This window comes from Triticum urartu, chromosome 1 (genome assembly GCF_003073215.2).
Source record: "Triticum urartu cultivar G1812 chromosome 1, Tu2.1, whole genome shotgun sequence".
Lineage (NCBI taxonomy): Eukaryota > Viridiplantae > Streptophyta > Magnoliopsida > Poales > Poaceae > Triticum > Triticum urartu.
The window spans coordinates 228,399,450-228,418,577 of record NC_053022.1 but is presented as its reverse complement, the minus strand read 5'-3'; the positions used below and the strand labels follow the sequence as shown (position 1 = coordinate 228,418,577).

Below are 19,128 nucleotides of genomic sequence, written 5' to 3'. Positions count from 1 at the left end.
CAAAGGGAACAACGTATGTTGTTATGCGGTCTGACCGATAAAGATCTTCGTAGAATATGTAGGAGCCAATATGGGCATCCAGGTCCCGCTATTGGTTATTGACCGGAGATGTGTCTCGGTCATGTCTACATTGTTCTCGAACCCGTAGGGTCCGCACGCTTAAGGTTTCGATGATAGTTATATTATGAGTTTATGATTTTGATGTACCGAAGTTAGTTCGGAGTCCTGGATGTGATCACGGACATGACGAGGAGTCTCGAAATGGTTGAGCATAAAGATTGATATATTGGACGCTATATTCGGACACCGGAAGTGTTCGGGTGAAATCGGGATTTTACCGGGTTACCGGGAGGTTACCGGAACCCCCCGGGAGCCATATGGGCCTTCATGGGCCTTAGTGGAAAGGAGAAAGGGCAGCCCAAGGTGGCTGCGCCACTTCCCCCTCCCCTAGTCCTATTAGGACTAGGAGAAGGTGGCCGGCCCCCTCTCCCTCTTTCCCCCTTTGGGGAATCCTAGTTGGAATAGGATTGGAGGGGAGTCCTACTCCCGGAAGGAGTAGGACTCCTCCTGCGCCTCCCTCCTTGGCCGGCCAGCCTCCCCCCTCTACTCCTTTATATACGGAGGCAGGGGACACCTCTAGACACACAAGTTGATCCTTGAGATCTATTCCTTAGCCGTGTGCGGTGCCCCCTGCCACCATATACCTCGATAATACTGTAGCGGAGTTTAGGCGAAGCCCTGCTGCTGTAGTACATCAAGATCGTCACCACGCCGTCGTGCTGACGGAACTCTTCCCCGACACTTTGCTGGATCGGAAGTCCGGGGATCGTCATCGAGCTGAACGTGTGCTCGAACTCGGAGGTGCCGTAGTTTCGGTGCTTGATCGGTTGGATCGTGAAGACATACGACTACTTCCTCTACGTCGTGTCATCGCTTCCGCAGTCGGTCTGCGTTGGGTACGTAGACAACACTCTCCCCCTCGTTGCTATGCATCACATGATCTTGCATGTGCGTAGGAAATTTTTTGAAATTACTACGAAACCGAACAGCCCCTCACTATCATGGTCTCCAGCAGCTGCTCCATTCTGGTCCGTCCAACACACTACTCCAGCGGGCGCCGCACAACTATGGCTGATGCCACACTGTGGCAGAACACACCTTACCCCCCCTCCCCTCCTCCCAGGCCGTGGCCTTGAGGTGCTGTTGAAGGATGAGCTCATCCAACAAGGTGAGGATCTCCTCTGATTTTTTTCCAAATTTTCATTCTGATCCACTATACGATGAATTGCTATGAGCTGCTTCTGCTACTGCTATATGATGCATTGCTATGAGCTGCTCCTGCTGCTGCTATATGATGAATTGCTATGAGCTGCTACTGTTATATGCAGAATTGCGATGAGCTGCTGCTGCTATATGATGAGTTGCTATAAGCTGCTCCTGCTGCTGCTATATGATGAATAGCTATGAGCTGCTTCTGCTATATGATGAATTGCTATGAGCTGCTCTTGCTGCTGCTATATGATGAATTGATGTGAGCTGTTGCTGGTATATGACTGGAGCTTATATTCACAAGTGCTTATTTTCTTAGGATAACTCGTAATAACTGTCCCTAATAAACTTGGCCAATAGAACTGACATACAAATAACATGTCACGACGATTGCAATGGAGGAGTGACCTACCATCGCACACTGTATAGGCTCACCGCTGCCTCTCCTTTTTTTGCAATGTTACATGAAATTGCCACATACATCTTGTACTTTTTCATTGTGTAACCCTATCTACAAGTTGACACGGCTAATTTTAGACATCTCTACATGATAATACATTGCATATCCCTTGCGCATATTTAAACTACCAATTAATGATTTGTAACGCCCCGAGACCGATGTGCCAGGTGTCTTCCAGTTATTCGTTGTCATTGCCATGTCATCCGCTTGCGTGTTGCATCTTGTCATGTCATCATGTGCATTGCATCATCATGTTTTCAAAACTTGCATCCGTCCGGGTCTCCCTGTCCCTTCCGTTGTCCGTTCTGAGTCCAACCACACTTGCACGCGCCCACGGCACGTCCGAAATATTATTTTATAAGTGGCCGGAAAATGTTCTCGGAATGGGTTGAAAGTTGGCGTGCGGTGTTGTTATGTTGTTAGTAGGTCGCCCGCCAAGTTTCATCGCATTCGGAGCTCGTTTGATAGCCCGACCGTTAAACTATAGCGGCAGTATAGCCGGTCTAACGTCGGACGTTTTCGGTCTCCGAAAACAGTCGCCGGGCCTCTCTCTCTTCTCTTCTCTCAGCTCGAGCCCTTCTGCACAGCCCACAAGTTACAACTGACCCCTCGCGCGCGTCCGGAAATTGTCCCGGACCCGAACCGAGCTGTCGCCACCGTTGTATCCGGATCATCCCCAAACGTCTACAAAACGTCACCATTTTCTTATTTGGACTTCCTAGCTATTTTATTCGCGATCGTCCGATTGCGATCGGAGGGTCCTAATAGCCCCTAACCAAAAATCCAGTGCTTTATATATAGACACCTAACCCTAAATGCCGTCCCATCCGTCAAATCTTTCCCCTGCCAAGTCGGCCGCCGCCACCCTCTCCCTTGGGATCGATCCCGATCCAAAAATCCCCTCAGCTAACCACATCTCCTCGATCCAAATCCTCCCCGATCCAAGTCCCTCGTTTTCTTCACCGAGTCAACCAGCCACCACCGATCCTCTTCCTTGGGATCCATCCCCTCCCGATCCACCAACCACAGCCGCCACCTCGCACCACCAAATCCCCAATCAGAAAATCCCCTCGTTTCCCACCTACCACAGCCAGATGCCCGATCCAAAAATCCAGCCAGATCGATCCATCCGCGTCTCCTCTCCTCCTCCTGTGCCTCGATCCAGGGTGGATCGAGAGCAGCGCCGCCCGGCCCCAACCACCGTGCCGCCAGCTCGCCGTCAGCAGCTCCAAGCTCCTCCAGGCCGGCCCCTTCATGCCCTGCCTTCTCTTCTTTATCCCCCTGCTTCTCTCCCTCTCTAATCTCTCTCTCTCTCTCTCTCTCTTTTGCTCCCAGGGAACCGAACGAAGCTCTGTCGTGGAACGCCCTCTTCATCGCCGGAGATCCTCGAGCTGACCGGAGCCGCGGGCGAGCTCCTCCACCGTTTCCCCCTGCCTTTTCCCCTCGCGTCGCTGTTGATTTCCCCCGTCCTGTCGTCGTTTTGTTGCACAGGAGAGCAGCCATGGCCGTGGGCAACGAGCTCCTCCGCTCGCGTCCGTGACGTCTTCAGCCCATGGGCCCCACCTCCTGCCGCGTCCGCCGTCTGCCTCCTTCCCCGCTTCGAGACCCGCTGCCGTCGCCCTCTGCTTCCCCTGCATTGAGCATGGCTCGATCCGGTTAGGCGCGTTGACCGCGCCCGCAGCGCGTCGCTTCCGCGTGGCCTCGGGAGCGCCAAGTCCCGCAGCAGCCCGCAAGGCCCAGCCGGCCTGCCCCAGCGCCCTCTCCACGGTTCTGGGCTTGGCCCATGGTGAGAGACCCCCAAGCCGCACCCAGTGCCCCTGTCGGGCCAGCCAGATTCGGCCCATATCATGTTTTTTTCCAGCGTCTACGAATTTATCTATTATCCAGTGAATTACAGAATTGCAGAAAACCCGCCAAGCAACATGCATATAATATCTCACAAACGATGCATCACATGTAAAAACTTAATATATGAAACTTGCTCAAAATTTTGTCTAGTTTAATAATATGTCTTTTCATCCATGTTTAAAATGTCTAAAATGATGTTTGTGTAAATTTGCTCCTATGCCATGCTAAAATGATTTAATTCATAACTATTTAACCGTAGCTCCAAACCTAACAAACTTTATATGTAAATGGGGTAGAATTTTGCCTAGTTTAACATGGTGTACTTGTTTTGCATGTTTAATAACTCTAAAATAATGTTTAGGGCAGAGCAGTACCAAATCTATAATATGCTCATGAGGAGTTTCCGGAATTGTTGTTCGCTGCTTCCGGCCTCATTTAAACTTGACTAGATAGGTAGTTTTACTTTGCTTCACTCCCTTGCCATGTTAATCAACATTTAATATTGTTGGGTACATAAACGAGATCGAACTAAATAACTTATCGTGGTGTTTCGTCAATATGCACCGTTGCATATTGAGCTCCACTTAATTTGTAGGATTGCTTGTGCACTTTGCCATGCCATGCGTATTAAACCGGACATGCATCATAATTGTTTGCGCATCATGCCATGTTTATGTAGTGGTTGTTTACTATGTTGTGTGCTTCTTTCCGGTGTTTGCTTCTTCGGGTTGGATTCGATAACGTCGCGTTTGTGAGGATCCGTTCGACTACGTCCGTTTGTCTTCTTCTTGGACTCGTTCTTCTTCCTTGCGGGATTTCAGGCAAGATGACCATACCCTCGAAATCACTTCTATCTTTGCTTTGCTTAGTTGCTCGCTCTTTTGCTGTGCCTATGATGCGATACCTACCACTTGCTTATCATGCCACCCATATTGTTGAACCAAGCCTCTAACCCACCTTGTCCTAGCAAACCGTTGTTTGGCTATGTTACCGCTTGCTCAGCCCCTCTTATAGCATTGTTAGTTGCAGGTGAAGATTGAAGTTTGTTCCTTGTTGGAACACGGAGATGTTGTTCCTTGTTGGAACATGTTTATTTGTTGGGATATCACAATATATCTTATTTAATTAATGCATCTATATACTTGGTAAAGGGTGGAAGGCTCGGCCTTATGCCTGGTGTTTTGTTCCACTCTTGCCCCCTAGTTTCCGTCATATCGGTGTTATGTTCCCGGATTTTGCGTTCCTTACGCGGTTGGGTAATAATGGGAACCCCTTGACAGTTTGCCTTAAGTAAAGCTCTTCCAGCAATGCGCAACATTGGTTTTACCATTCGCCACCTAGCCTTTTCTTTTCTCTTGGGAGTCGCGCTCCTGAGGGTCATCATTATTTTACCCCCCCGGGCCAGTGCTTCTCTGATTGTTGGTCCAAACTAGAGTCCTGTGCAGTGCCCCCTCGAGGAAACTCGAGGTTTGGTTTTAGTTGTATGGAGCGCTCATCTGAGTGTGCCCTGAGAAAGAGATATGTGCAGCTCCTATCGGGATTTGTCGGCACATTAGGGCGGTGTTGCTGGTTTAGTTTTACCCTGTCGAAATGTCTTGTTGTACCGGGATACCGAGTCTGATCGGAACGTCTCGGGAGGAGGTCTATTCCTTCGTTGACCGTGAGAGCTTGTGATGGGCTAAGTTGGGACTCCCCTGTAGGGATTTGAACTTTCGAAAGCCGTGCCCGCGGTTATGGGCAGATGGGAATTTGTTAATGTCCGGTTGTAGATAACTTGAACCTTAACTTAATTAAAATGAATCAACTGTGTGTGTAACCGTGATGGTCTCTTTCCGGCGGAGTCCGGGAAGTGAACACGGTGTTGGAGTTATGTTTGACGTAGGTTGTTTAGGATCACTTCTTGATCATAGTTTCATCGACCGTGCTTTGCCTTCTCTTCTCGCTCTCATTTGCGTATGTTAGCCACCATATATGCTAGTCGCTTGCTGCAGCTCCACCTCATACCTTTACCTTACCCATAAGCTTAAATAGTCTTGATCGCGAGGGTGCGAGATTGCTGAGTCCCTGTGGCTCACAGATACTTCCAAAACCAGCTTGCAAGTGCTGATGAGTCAGTGCAGATGACGCAACCAAGCTCAGGAGGAGCTCGATGAAGATCTTGTCCTTTGTGTTGTTTTATTCTAGTTGATCAGTAGTGGAGCCCAGTTGGGGTCGATCGGGGACCTTGTCGCATTTGGGGTTCTTCTTTTATTTTGGTTCCGTAGTGGGACCTTGAGTGTATTTGGATGATGTAATGCTTTATTCATGTAATTGTGTGAAGTGGCGATTGTAAGCCAACTATGTATCTTTTTCCCTTATGCATTACATGGGTTGTGTGAATATTACCTCTCTTGCGGCATTGCTTTCAATGCGGTTATGCCTCTAAGTCGTGCTTCGACACGTGGGAGATATAGCCGCATCGAGGGCGTTACACGATTGTGTGCGTAGCATAAACTAGCCATGACTCTGTGTGCTGCACTAGCAGGCACTCTAACGCAGCCTAATGTAGTGCACTGCAATTCCTACTAGCCACCTACCATTTTGTGTAATGTACTACCTCTGTTCCTAAATATACGTCTTTGTAGAGATTCTAGTATGGACCACATACAGATGTATATGGATGCATTTTCGAGTGTACATCCACTCATTTTGCTCCGTATGTATCCTATAGTGGAATCTATAGAAAGACTTATATTTAGGAACGGAGGTACGAGGTAGTATCATGTATGACCTCTACATATCTAATTTAGTAGCTAGTAGTAGAAATCATTGTCTGCACAAAGGGATTACTGGTCCAAAATCCTAGCAAAGCACGCTCGTAGGCACACTACAAGAGAGAGAGAGAGAGACACACTTACAAGATCATAGCAATGCCTCAGTCCAAGATCTTGGTTGGCCAAGTTGTTAGATCCAGAAAAAACATCATCCTTGTAGTTTTTGCCAGCTGCATAACAGGTAACAACGACATGTTAGTATATTTGAAGTACATCGGGCAGGTGATGCTGGACGGGTTTAAAGGAGGAGTACCTAGGCTGTGGCGGGTGCTTGGCATCATGCCAGACGGTGGGAATCAGGCTAGAAACATCAAGGGTGATGAAGCTGCGCTCGCTGTCGGGGTCCGGTAAGGAGATCTAGAACCGTCGAGTAGGGTGTTTATGGAGTGGCTCCGGTAGGGTGGACTACAGTGTGGACGAAGCGGATCTGTGGCCGTGGACGAGGGCGTTGGTGAAGCTGCTCCGGTGGTTGGGTTAAGGATGGTGTCGACGATGCGGATCTGCGGCCGTGGATGGGGCATCAGAAGCTGCTCCGGTAGGTTGGATAAGGGTGTGACGAAGCAGATCTATGGCCGTGGACTTGTGAGTTGGCAAAGCGGCTCCGATAGGGTTGAGAATGGTATAGGCGAAACTACTCCGGTAGGGTTGACGATGGTGTCGGCGAAGCGGCTCCGGTAGGGTTGAGGAAGGTGTTGGCGAAGAGGATTAGAGGCCATCGACGGGGCCGTCGGTGGGGCGGCTCCTGGGGTGTGTGGACGAAGCATCTCCAGTGGGGAGATGAATGAGCCACTGCAGATGCGCTGCGGTTGACGAGAGTACCGGTGAAGCAGATCCGGTGCCGTGGACAAGGCCGGCACTGAATGGGCTGTGGTACAGTGGTGGATGAGCATTCTACTTGTTTTAGTGGGGGCGGGAGGGGTAGATGCGGCCGTAGAAGCAGATCTGGCGAGGTGGATGCCACTGGTAGTGAATGGGCTCTGGTACGCTGGTGGATGAGCAGTCTAGGGTTTTGAGAGGGGAGGGGAAGAAAGGCCGATGAATTATGGACGGCGTGATGTAAGATTCTCTGGTGCTGTGGAGTTAGTCATTTTTGCAGGAGGGCGAGAGGAAATGGGGGTGCCGTGTGGTGGAGAGAACCGGAAGTTACCAAAGCAGCCCCGACCTATTATGTAGATGAGGGCGGTATTGTTACTATTGTTCTCCGTGCACCAAGGACAAAAGGAGGATTTCACATGCTAAAGACTAGGTGGCGGAAATTTTAGAAGGAGGCGGTAGATTTTGCCGCTCGTGGGATCGTTCGTATCCAGTTTCAACTAATTTTGGACCGTTCTAGCGGGAAGGTCATGCGAGATTGTGTACACGGGGCACGCGTCAGCAGTTAATAACTGGTGTGAACTCCACCCAAGAAAAAATACAATAACTCGAGATGATGCGCCGATAACTTGGACGTTCACACGGGCGCGGCCAATCGTACGTGTGTAGAGGTGCATTCACATAAAAGGGATCAAACGCTCAGCCTATGTATTTCTCGTGTAAATAGATAATTTAGTGCCATTGGTTATTTACTTTAAACATAATGCATTGATGTGTTAGTGTAGAGGCGCACAAAAAGAAATGGATATTGTAGTCCCACAAAATAAATCGATATTGTAGTCCACTACTTAAAAGTGTTACCTCATATGATTACATAGCCTCCATTTTATAAATTGGGTACCCGTTGAATTCATATATGAATATTACATATATTACTTCATAATAGAACCTTAAATCATCCAAGACTAATGAATTTGAATGTAAGAGTAACAATGGTGCATGTACATGATAGCTACATTAGTGGTTTGAAGAAACATCACTGTAACTTTGGCATGCACAATCGAAAAGGTTTATTTAGATAGAAAAAATGTGATATATGAGTGTCCAATCTTTGTAGCGTTGAATCGATAGTGTACCATTGGCCACGATACAAAGTAGATATTGATTTATGTTCAAGCGATGCACGTCCACGATCGTTAGATAGTGATACGTGAATGAATTGTGCAATCTCTCTGACAGGCATACATATCTCATTTCCCCGTGGGCATCGGAATCACACACGTGCACTTCGTGTATTTCTCTCCCTCCATCAAGGTTAGAATTCGTCTTTCTACCCCGTCCTACAAGTCTGTCACACAGAAACACACACGCTCTCTCTGTCGAACACGCCCACCCCTTTTATTCCGCCCACCCACAACCACTAATGTCTCAAAGGATAATTATGTCTCTCACAAATATGCCTAAGGTTAACTTCAGTTCCAGAACCATATGAATACAAACAATGGGATTCCAGCAAAGGACCTTTTGTTTTGAGATTTAGGCCTCTCTCTCTCTCACACACACACACAAACACACACGCGCGCGCGCGTAGACATTGTTTATCGCTTCATTTTTCCGGCACTTCACTACACCATGCACCAAAATTCCCTACCGGCGTGTGTTGGGAAAAAGTCACCATTGTCGACCAACAATATGTCAGAAAAATTTCTAACGGACTGTGGGTCGGGAAACATCTGTTCAGTTACGCACTATCGGTCGAGAATGGTATAGCATATATCATCAAACAGTCAGTCAGGAAATCCTTTATGGCCCATGGACCATCGGTTGGTAAATAACGCCGACCGACATTCTGAAGCTAACTGGGCCTCGCGCGCGAACGGCCAAATTTTAGCGCTAATAAACGGCCCAACCCGCGAACATTTTCCCCCAAAAACCCAATCTCCTTCGTTCCCCTCGCACGTACAGGACAACCAAATCCCTAGCTCGATCTGTTCGTTCCCCACGCACACCGCCAGTGCTCCCGCCGGTCGATCCCACGCCGTCCCATTGCCGCCCCACGCCGTCCCACCGCCGCCCCATGCCGCCCTCCCTCTGCAGCGCCGCTCCACCGTCGCCCCACGCCGCCCTCCCTCTGCGGCGCCACTCCACCGCCGCCCTCCCTCTGCAGCGCCGCCCCACGCCTTCCTGCCCCATCAACGTCACGCAACGCCGTCCTGTCTCTCCACCGCCGGACCCATGTCCTAGTGCTCTCTCTCTCCGGGCGCCTCTCTCCAACCAGCAGTAGGCATGTGAGCATCTTGGGAAGCGGCAAGCCACCCTCCCTGGACTGACCTCCCCCATCTCCACCGTCCAGCTCTCGAAGACACGCAGCGGCAGCGGCAATGGTCGATGCGGCTGAGGTACAACTCTTCCCTCTCTATCTTTACCTCCCTCCCCCCTCCCCCATCTCTCTAGGCTTTGTTGTGAGAGTGGGATGGTGGGGAACGGGGAGCTCCGGCAGTAGGGAACGGCTACACCTCTTGCTTTTCTTCTCCAGTTTGATGTGTACTGCAGCTAGTCTGATTGTGAGATACTATGTAGGCAGAAAATGTGCTAATCAATGTACAGAGTAGAAGCTTGGTGGTAGCAATATGAACTAATTCTAGAAGTTGAGCTGTTGTGTGCAAAAAAAATTTCCCATTGCAGTTCTGTCCTTTAATTCCACCGTACCGATAGAAAGGAATTTGTAGTCATCGGTATCGAGTTTTCTTGTCTGGATGATCTGAAGACAAATGAAGAAGAGTTTAACTATAAAGTTAATACACAAAAAGAGCGCTGAGGAGCTAAATATTGTCATGCATATGGATTGACCTTGCCAACAGTATGTATTACTTCATTAAAAAGCATCATCTTGACTTTTAGAATCATGTTTCCTTTAAAAGCATGCAACTCGGACATACATCCAAAAAACTGGAGTCTCTGAAAACATACAACTTAACTGACCTGATGTTATACCTAAATCTCAGTAACAAAAATTTTAAACTTGAGTTTCTCTTTTGTTTACTGAAGTAGATTTTGAAGTGAAAGAAAACATGGCAGAGAGCTGTAAATATATAAAGCACTGCATCTCAAAAGTTGTTGTCTACTTGTTCATCTGTCTTGTTTTTTCTACAGGTAACATAGAGGAGCACTGCTGGTAACATTGAGCCGACAAAGAGAAGTTGTAGAATATTTGCTGCAACCACTAGGTGAGTTTCTCTTCCCCACTCAAGTCCAGAGGCCCTCCATATGTGTGGATGTCATGAATATGTAGAGATGCCTCCTCATGTTTGACACTGACTTTTATATTGTCTAATTATTTTGGTTATTAGGATTCTTGCTGCCAACGACTCAGCTTCCAGCAGCGGTGCAGCGATCCCTCTCCCGTGCTTGTCGCTGCATCCTCCACCAGTTGGTGAGTCAACCACAGCTTTGATCCATTTTATTTATGGTGGTATCTGCCTTTACTGTGCGTACTACCATTGAATTGGTTCTATGATTCTTCGTTTCTTTTCTGCGCCAATTTATTTACAGTACTTAAATTGATTCCTTGCATTCTCTGGTTTTGATATTATTCGTTCAGGATTTAGTGTTGACTTGGTAGTAACCAGTTGTGAAGCTAAGATACCATGGATAAAGGTTGGATGGATGCGCCTAGGTATAATGCCGCATATATATTTTGTTTTGCTTATATGATGAAACTATATATAACACACTACACATGTACACTTGCATGTAGGCATACAGAGAAGTACTTACAAGGGCTCGCCAAATTCCTAGGCTATGCATTTAATAAATCATCGGTTGAGAATAAAATCTTATGTCCTTGCAAAAACTGTGTGAACTCGTACTGGAGAGAAGAGTCTGAAGTCCGTGAGCACCTAGTATGCGAGGGATTTGTAGATGGCTACAAATAGTGGATGTTTCATGGAGAACGTGTCTCTTCTTCTTCCATTCCTCCAAATCTAGATGAGGGTGACAACAAGGATGAGGGCGATGATATATCTGATTTGCTAAGAGATCTTGCTCCTGGTTTGGATAAAGGGGGAGATCTTGAAGATGATTGTGGTTTAGATCAGGATGATTCTTTTCTAGAATCTCTCCACAAACTTGGAGCTGATTCTAGACAAGAGCTATATCCAGGCTATAAGAATTTCTCAAAGCTTCGTTTCCTAGTGAGGCTTCTTCACACCAAACTGCTTGGATGGTGGTCTAATAGAAGTTTTGATCTGCTGTTAGATCTACTACAAGATGCTTACCCTCAGTCCGCAATACCCAAAAACTCCAATGAAGCTAAAAAACTAGTCAAATGCCTAGGACTTGGGTATGTTAATATCCATGCATGTGAAAATGATTGCATTCTATTTTGGAAGAACAATGCCAATGCCAATTCATGCCCAGAATGTAAGGCTTCAAGATGGAAATCTGAAAGGAAGAGTGCAGATGGGAAACGTGTCCACAAGGTTCCTAAGAAGGTTCTTCGTTACTTCCCAATAAAGAAGAGGCTTCAAAGGTTGTTTGTGTGTTCCAGAACTGCGGCTCTCACAAGATGGCATGCAGAAGAGCGCACACAAGATGGCTTGATTAGGCATCCTAAAGATTCCCTCCTTTGGAAAGATTTTGATGAAAAAATAAATATTTTGCAAAAGATAGCAGAAATCTTAAGCTTGTAGTATGTGCCGATGGTTTTAATCCGTTTAGATCCATGAATCTCAGCTATAGCATTTGGCCAGTATTATTGATTCCTTATAACTTTCCACCCTGGATGATTATGAAGCAATCAAATTTTATCCTATCACTGTTGATTCCTGGCAGAAATTCTCCTAGTAGTGATATTGATGTCTATCTTGAGCCACTAGTTGATGATATGGTAGATATGTTTCTTGATGGTGTTAGGACCTATGATGCTTCAACCGGAGAGTATTTTCAGTTGCATGCTGCCATAATATGCACAATTACGGATAAATCGGGTCTTGGGTCTTTGGTTGCCTGTGCTTCCTCTGGAGAAGGAGCTTGCCCTGAATGCCACTCTCAATTATGTTCTCTTAGGCTAAAAAATGGTAGCAAGACTTGCTATATGGGGCATCGCAGGTTCTTACATGCAGATCACCCCTTGAGGTATGATACACGCACATTTGGTGACATAGAACATGGGACAGCACCCCTTCCACTTTCCGGTAGGCAAATCTTAGAGCTGACAGAAAATATGCAAACCAAGTTTGGGAAGGATCCTATAACGAAGAAGCCTAGAACTAAGAAATGCAAGAAAGGGGATCCGCTGGTCATTTGGAAAAGAAAGTCTATAAACTACCATATTGGAAGGATTTGAAGATGCATCATAACTTTGATATCATGCACATAGAAAAAAATGTGTGTGAGAACATAGTTAACACTTTGTTGGCAGTCAATGGAAAAACCAAGGATAATATTAATTCTCGATATGACCTTCAAGCACTCAATATTAGAAAGGATCTTCAACCTATTGATCTTGATGATGATGAAGTTTTTTTTCCTCCGGCACCTTACACTATGGAATCTGATCAGCAGAGGGCATTTTGCAAAGTATTTAAAAATGCCATGTTTCCTAATGGTTATGCATCTGACATACGCCGCAATGTGCATGTTAAGGAGAAAAAGATAACTGGGCTAAAGAGCCATGACAACCATGTCCTTTTGCAAGACTTGCTGCCACTTGCAGTGAGAAGAACATTACCAGAAAGAGTGAGTGCGGTACTGATTCATGTGAGCAGATTTTTCAAGCGAATGTACTCATAGGTTATTCGCATAAGTGACATGCAAAGGTTGCAGGATGAAATAGCTGAGACCTTGAGCCTTCTTGAGGCCATATTCCTCCCATCATTTTTCGATATTATGGTGCATTTGATGGTTCATCTTCCAGCACAAGCAATGATAGCTGGTCCAGTACATTTTCGCAGCATGTGGGCTATAGAGAGGTATATAGGAAAGCTCAAGGGACATGTCCACACCAGAAGTCATGTGGAAGGATCAATTGCAGAGGGCTATTTGTTTGATGAGAGCTTGACATTTTGCTCACACTATTTGGATGATGAGAGTCGGTTGAATTGAGCTAGGAATGATGGAGGTTTGGATATGGAAGTTGATGATACAACTCCTTTCTTCCACAACATTGGTCGAGGGCTGGCTGGCAAGTGCATGGTGATGTTAGATAACAAAACTTGGTTGCAAGCCCACAGATATGTCTTGTTCAATTATGACAACATAGAACCATACCTAGAGTAAGATATCCCTACTATGTATTGCTATTAGGTTATTTCTCTCCTCCTTGTCAATTGATAAATATAACCTATATGCAGCAAACATATGGATTACCTTTCTTCTATTGGTGTTCGAAGTCATCAAGAAGTCAAGCGTGTGCATTACGAGACATTTCATGAGTGGTTTAAATTGCACGTAAGTGGGCATGTGACTGTCAACCTATAAGACATATAATTCCATCCCATTGTAGAGTAACAATAGCATTTCATAATCACAGGTGGCAGAAATGGGAGATGAAGCACCTCATGAGATAAAAATATTAGCTAAAGAGCCAAACTTGGTTGCTATGAAGTATAGTAGCTACACTATAAATGGGGTAGACTTTCATACACAATCATATGATGAGGGCCGCTCATTTCAGAGTAGTGGAGTAGCTCTTGTTGCACAAACCACATCCTTTGCAAAAGGAAAAGGTGACAATATTAATGTAAGAAACAAGACCTATTATGGCATTATAAAGGAAATTCTTGAGTTGAATTATCAACATGAAGGGAAAGTAGTGTTGTTCAAATGTGACTGGGTTGATAATCGTGTAGAAGATGAATGGGTGCAAACTGATCAGTTTGGAATCACTTCTGTGAATTTCAAGCATTTGTTCAATACCGGTGAGAAAATATCAGACGAGCCCTTCATATTAGCCACACAAGCAACTCAAGTTTACTATGTTGAAGATCCCATTGATGCTAAGTGGTCTACTGGTGTTCCATCATTATATGACATAGAAGAATCTAAAGATGACAACGGTAATGTTTTACGTGTGACGTTGCCTGATCCATGTACTGCTATACGTGTGAGTGTTGCGGATGGATGCATTGGTTCTGCTAGGACAGATATAGATGGACTAGTTCTTAAAGCAAGTGATATTGAAAAAAAGTAAGTGTTGTGTATGATCCTCTAATGTTTTGTATTTTCAGCGATGTACTCACATAGTGTGTCTTTTGCAGGAGGAAAAATGGCAAGCGCAAACGGAAGAGCTAAAGATGGTGGGGTCACAGAGGAACAACTGAAAGCGGTAGAGTATGAACTACTGAGAAGCAAGACCATTGAACAGAATGATAAACGGCTAGCAACGGTACGAGCAACAAGAGCTTCTATGCAGGAAGATATGGTAGCGAACCAAGCCCCCCAAAATAAAAGAAAGGTATGTAGCTTCCATCACATTCATGTTCTACCTGAAGGAAGCAAATGTAGCTTGCAACACTAACCTATATATCTATGCAGGCACCCTCCAGCGCACCTGTAAGCGTGAATGAAGGACGTGTTTTGAGGTCTAGGGTATCAAAAGATCAAGATCATGTTGATCCTGAGCATCAGCCTTCCAAAGGTAGCCTAATGTCACATGCTAGAATTGTTCATATTCTAACCTAATGTCACTTGCTAGAATTGTTGTATGACTATGTTAATTTTCTTGCATGAAGAGATTACTCATGAGCTTGATGGTGATGGTAGTCAAAAGAAAGGTGGAAGAAAAATTACTTGAAAGGCTAACATATATGCAAGGCTGAATCAACCCAAAATCCATATTCCACTTAATGGGGATGGCCAGCCTGTTGGGCCAGATGCAACCGAATTTGCCAATTTCATTGGTACTTTGGTGAGGAATCATATACCACCTGCAGAGTTAGATTGGCGAGATGTTGATGTAGAGAAAAAGTTGTTAGTGTGGGAGACCTTGAAGGTAGAAATGAGCATAATTTATAACTTACACACTCTTTTTTAAAGCCATCTAACTGAGTGTCCTGTTTTCTCTCATTTTAATAGGCATTTTATGAGCTGGACTCAACTGCTTTGAGCTTTGTTATCGACACTTCACACATAAAATGGAAGGATTGGAAGTCAGATTTAAAGAGGTACAAGTTTGATGCTGCACTCACTGATGCACAACTTATGAAAAGACGTGACAACAGAATTAGTGAAGCTGACTGGAAGACCCTTATTACTTATTGGAGATCTTCGGCATTTGAAGTAAGTCATCCTGCTAATCAAAACTGTAGTATATCTTTGCAGCACACTTTGTCCTGGACATAGATAAACAAATATGCATGTAATGATTCTCAAAACACAAACAATATGTGTGATAAATCTCCTTTACTTTTTGCTTGTAGTCTCGTAGTTCTATCGCCAAAAAGAATTGTGCCAATGCAGTACCTCATACATCTGGCAAAAAGAGTCATGCCCGTGTTGCCAATGAAATGGTAAAAAAAATTACCCCAATTATAAATGATATGCCACTGTGATTCAGTGACTAATGCATATTGAAATAAATAAATGATTGTAGGCTGTCAAACTTGGGCATGATCCTTGGAGAGATGAAGTTTATATCGAAACACATACATGCAAGAAAGGGGAAAGGAAAGGGAGTTATGTGCCGCAGGCAGAAACAACAATTGTAAGTCTCTTTTGCCATGCTTTTTCAATATTGCTCAGAAATTGTAGAAGTAGAATTTACAGAGCTCGTAAATGTCATTTTGTAGAATGAACTCATAGAGAATGCTGAAAAGCACCCTGAATGGAAGGAAAAGAGCATTCAAGAAGGTGATCTGTTTGCACGCGTATGTGGAATGAAGGAGCCCAGGGGTCGTGTCTGTGTGTTAGGTCTAGGTCCAACACCTCAAGATTTGGGCACACCGGGTACACGGGGTAAATTGAGCACAAGAGTTCTAGTTGAAATGCAAGGGCGTCGAGAAGATGAAAATCGCTATAACATGCTCCAGGGGCATGTGCAACAAATGGAAGAAAGAATGAACCGAATGGAATTGATGTTAGCTTCACAAGGAAGGCATAATCTGGAAACTCCTAGCTCGTAGCATGGTTCCAATTCTCGACAAGTAATGAACTATTTCCACATCCTTTCAATGCATCATTAATCCATCTTGCATGCACTAACTCTATTTCCATATTGTTGTCTGGTAGAACTTCGGAGCTGAAGCTGAGGAACATAATGACGCTGAAGAAGATGTTGAACAGGATGATGAAGAGCCATTTGTTCAAAGAAGAGTTGTTGCAAAGCCCCCTGCAAGAAGCTCATCAACCTATGAAGATGAAAGCCTTGTAATCTTCACATCCTTACCTATATGTTTAAATTCTGTTTTGTTTTCATGTTTCTAAAATAATCATTGATTCAGATTGGTATGGATGTGCTTCTATATGCATGGACTGGTCCTGAAACTCCTGTTGCCAAGGCAACGATTATCTCAGTTGACCCAGACACTATTGTGGGCGGAGAGACCCTTGGACCAGGAACTTATGAGGTTCTTGTCAATGTTGCTATTAGAAGAGATGCTACGGTGCCTTATGAATATGACGATTTACAAATTATTGCTGATGCTGTCACAAGGTCCATTGCATGGCCATCTAGCAAGGTAATCACCAACAATATGTCTTTTGTCCACTTATCTCAAATTGTTTGATATGTGATACTGACTCATGATCACTTTGCTAGATGAAACCCTATAAACCAGGGGCATCTTCCTCATCCCGCCGCTAAGGTATTTTTGAATCCCGAGCTAGTATTTATTTTTGAGCTACAAAACCAGGGACGAAATGAACTTAACCAGAACCTTGTATCTTCTTCTTCTTACATGGTGATGGTCTATAATTGTTTTGGTTATTCTCTTCATCTAAAGTTTGGCTAAGTTAATGTACAGTTCCTAGCTTACATGGTTTAGCAGAATTAGAAGGAAATAATAATGTTATGCAAAAGTTGGCTTTGGTACAGTTCTACTTGCCACATGCCTAGAGGAGCTGGCTGGCACAAATTTCTAGTTGCTCTCTAGCACCAACCAAACTAGCCTGTAGTGCTCTGCACGGTAAAGCATGTCTTTTGAACTAAAACTGGGAGTCTGGACATGCTAAAATGTTGCCTTATGTCTAGATGATTTAAATTTAACTTAACTCTGTTGCCTTGTGTTTCTCCCAGTACACCTCTGTATTGCTCCTATTTCCTGAAACATACTACATGGTCACGTTGCATCAATGCTTTATTATGTCAAATGCAACAGAGATCTAATTAGCACATGTTGTGGCATTATTCTTAACTTGCCCTATTTTTTGTAACACTAAAATCCCCCAGTTTTTTTATTGCCAATTGCCATAGTGCTTTATAAAATTATCATTATTGCCATTGTCTCTGAATGCATGCTCATCAGGGACATTTTTATTCTTTGTAGGAAAGACATACAAAAGGGCCAGGAAGTAACCAGGAAGATGCCAGTTTGCATCAGCTACATATTTTCTGTAATGGAGCAAAAACAATGTGTCTTTTAGGTCTCATTATGTAAACCTATATGGCATCTTGTCATCTGGGTATTTATCTTGTCATCTGGGTATTTTGTGTAATAGAGAAAACAATGAATCTCGGACATGCACCTATCATTTTGTAAACCTATCGGGCGATTCGGTCACAAAACCATAAATGTTTCCTTCACTCTTGAGAAGTAATTATTATGTTATTCTTCTTTGGTCATGATTTACTATTTTCAAAGCACATGCAAGTTACTGTAATTTGACTGATATCATGTAGTACTGAGATATGCGACTTGATTGACATTGTATTGTGTAAGACAGATGGGAAATCAAGGGTTTAAATATTGCTCAGCTAAACAAAATGTTGATAAATTGTTGGTCGGCAAAATAGAACATCGTCTCATTGTTGGTCGGCAAAGGGTCATGCTAGTACCAATGGAAAGTTGGTCGGCAAAAAGGATAGCATCGCACAGTTGGTCGGGAAAGTTTCAGGACAAGGACAACAGAAAGTCGGTCGGCAAATATTATACTATCAAACAGTCGGTCGGGAAAACTTAAACAGCAACGCCAACTGAAAATTGGTCGGCAAACATGTTACCATCGGGTAGTCGGTCGGGAAAGATTCCGAGTAGGGCCATCAGAAAGCCGGTCGGCAATTCTCTTTATAGGCGTCCAACTGTCGGTTGGGAAAGATATGTCGGTCGGGAAAATGCTTTCCCGTCTGGGTTTTCCCCAACAAACGTTGTCGGTCGGCAATACTCTTTCCCGACCGAGTGTATGTCGTCAGACCTTGTTTTCCCAACCAACTTGTTTGTTACGGATGTGGTGCTGTGGTGTAGTGCTTGCATGCACATCGTTTGTTTTTCTTTGTGATGCTTTAAGTATGCCTCGCACACATCCTATCTACCTATCCCTTAATATATATATGTGTCACACAAACTCCTTCTCCCTACTAGCAAGATGCACATGCGTTGCACGGAACATCAAGATGCATTTGTATGAGTAGTTTATCTTGTGGGAGAAACGGATGAATGAGGGAATGCCTTATTTGCAAATGTAGAGAGGGGTGTGGCTATATTTTTGCGAAATTGCCATAGTTTCCTTCCTATCCATCAGATATAAATCGGATGGCCTGTATCGCAGGATGGCAGGAACACCATCATCACCAACTCTGTTTTTTATAAGAGTAGAGATATGTAAGTGTCACAGCTGCCCCCCACCCACCCACACACACACACTTCCCGACACCGAAGGAGTAGGGTGACACCTCAATCTTGATACTAATCTATCGACTGGCTTCTCTCTCAAACACACACACACACACACTACCCGACACTGAAGGAGTAGGGTGGCACCTCGATCTTG

General features: G+C 44.8%; 2 long non-coding RNA genes across 2 annotated transcripts; both read left to right on the top strand.

Moving 5' to 3' along the window:
* Window positions 1-9,418: 9,418 nt before the first annotated feature.
* LOC125526142 lies at window positions 9,419-10,601 on the top strand. Its single transcript, XR_007291609.1, has 3 exons — window positions 9,419-9,602; window positions 10,357-10,430; window positions 10,554-10,601. It is a non-coding gene; the product is annotated as an uncharacterized LOC125526142 (long non-coding RNA).
* Window positions 10,602-14,737: 4,136 nt separating this feature from the next.
* LOC125526057 lies at window positions 14,738-15,386 on the top strand. Its single transcript, XR_007291554.1, has 3 exons — window positions 14,738-14,842; window positions 14,937-15,196; window positions 15,280-15,386. It is a non-coding gene; the product is annotated as an uncharacterized LOC125526057 (long non-coding RNA).
* Window positions 15,387-19,128: the final 3,742 nt, after the last annotated feature.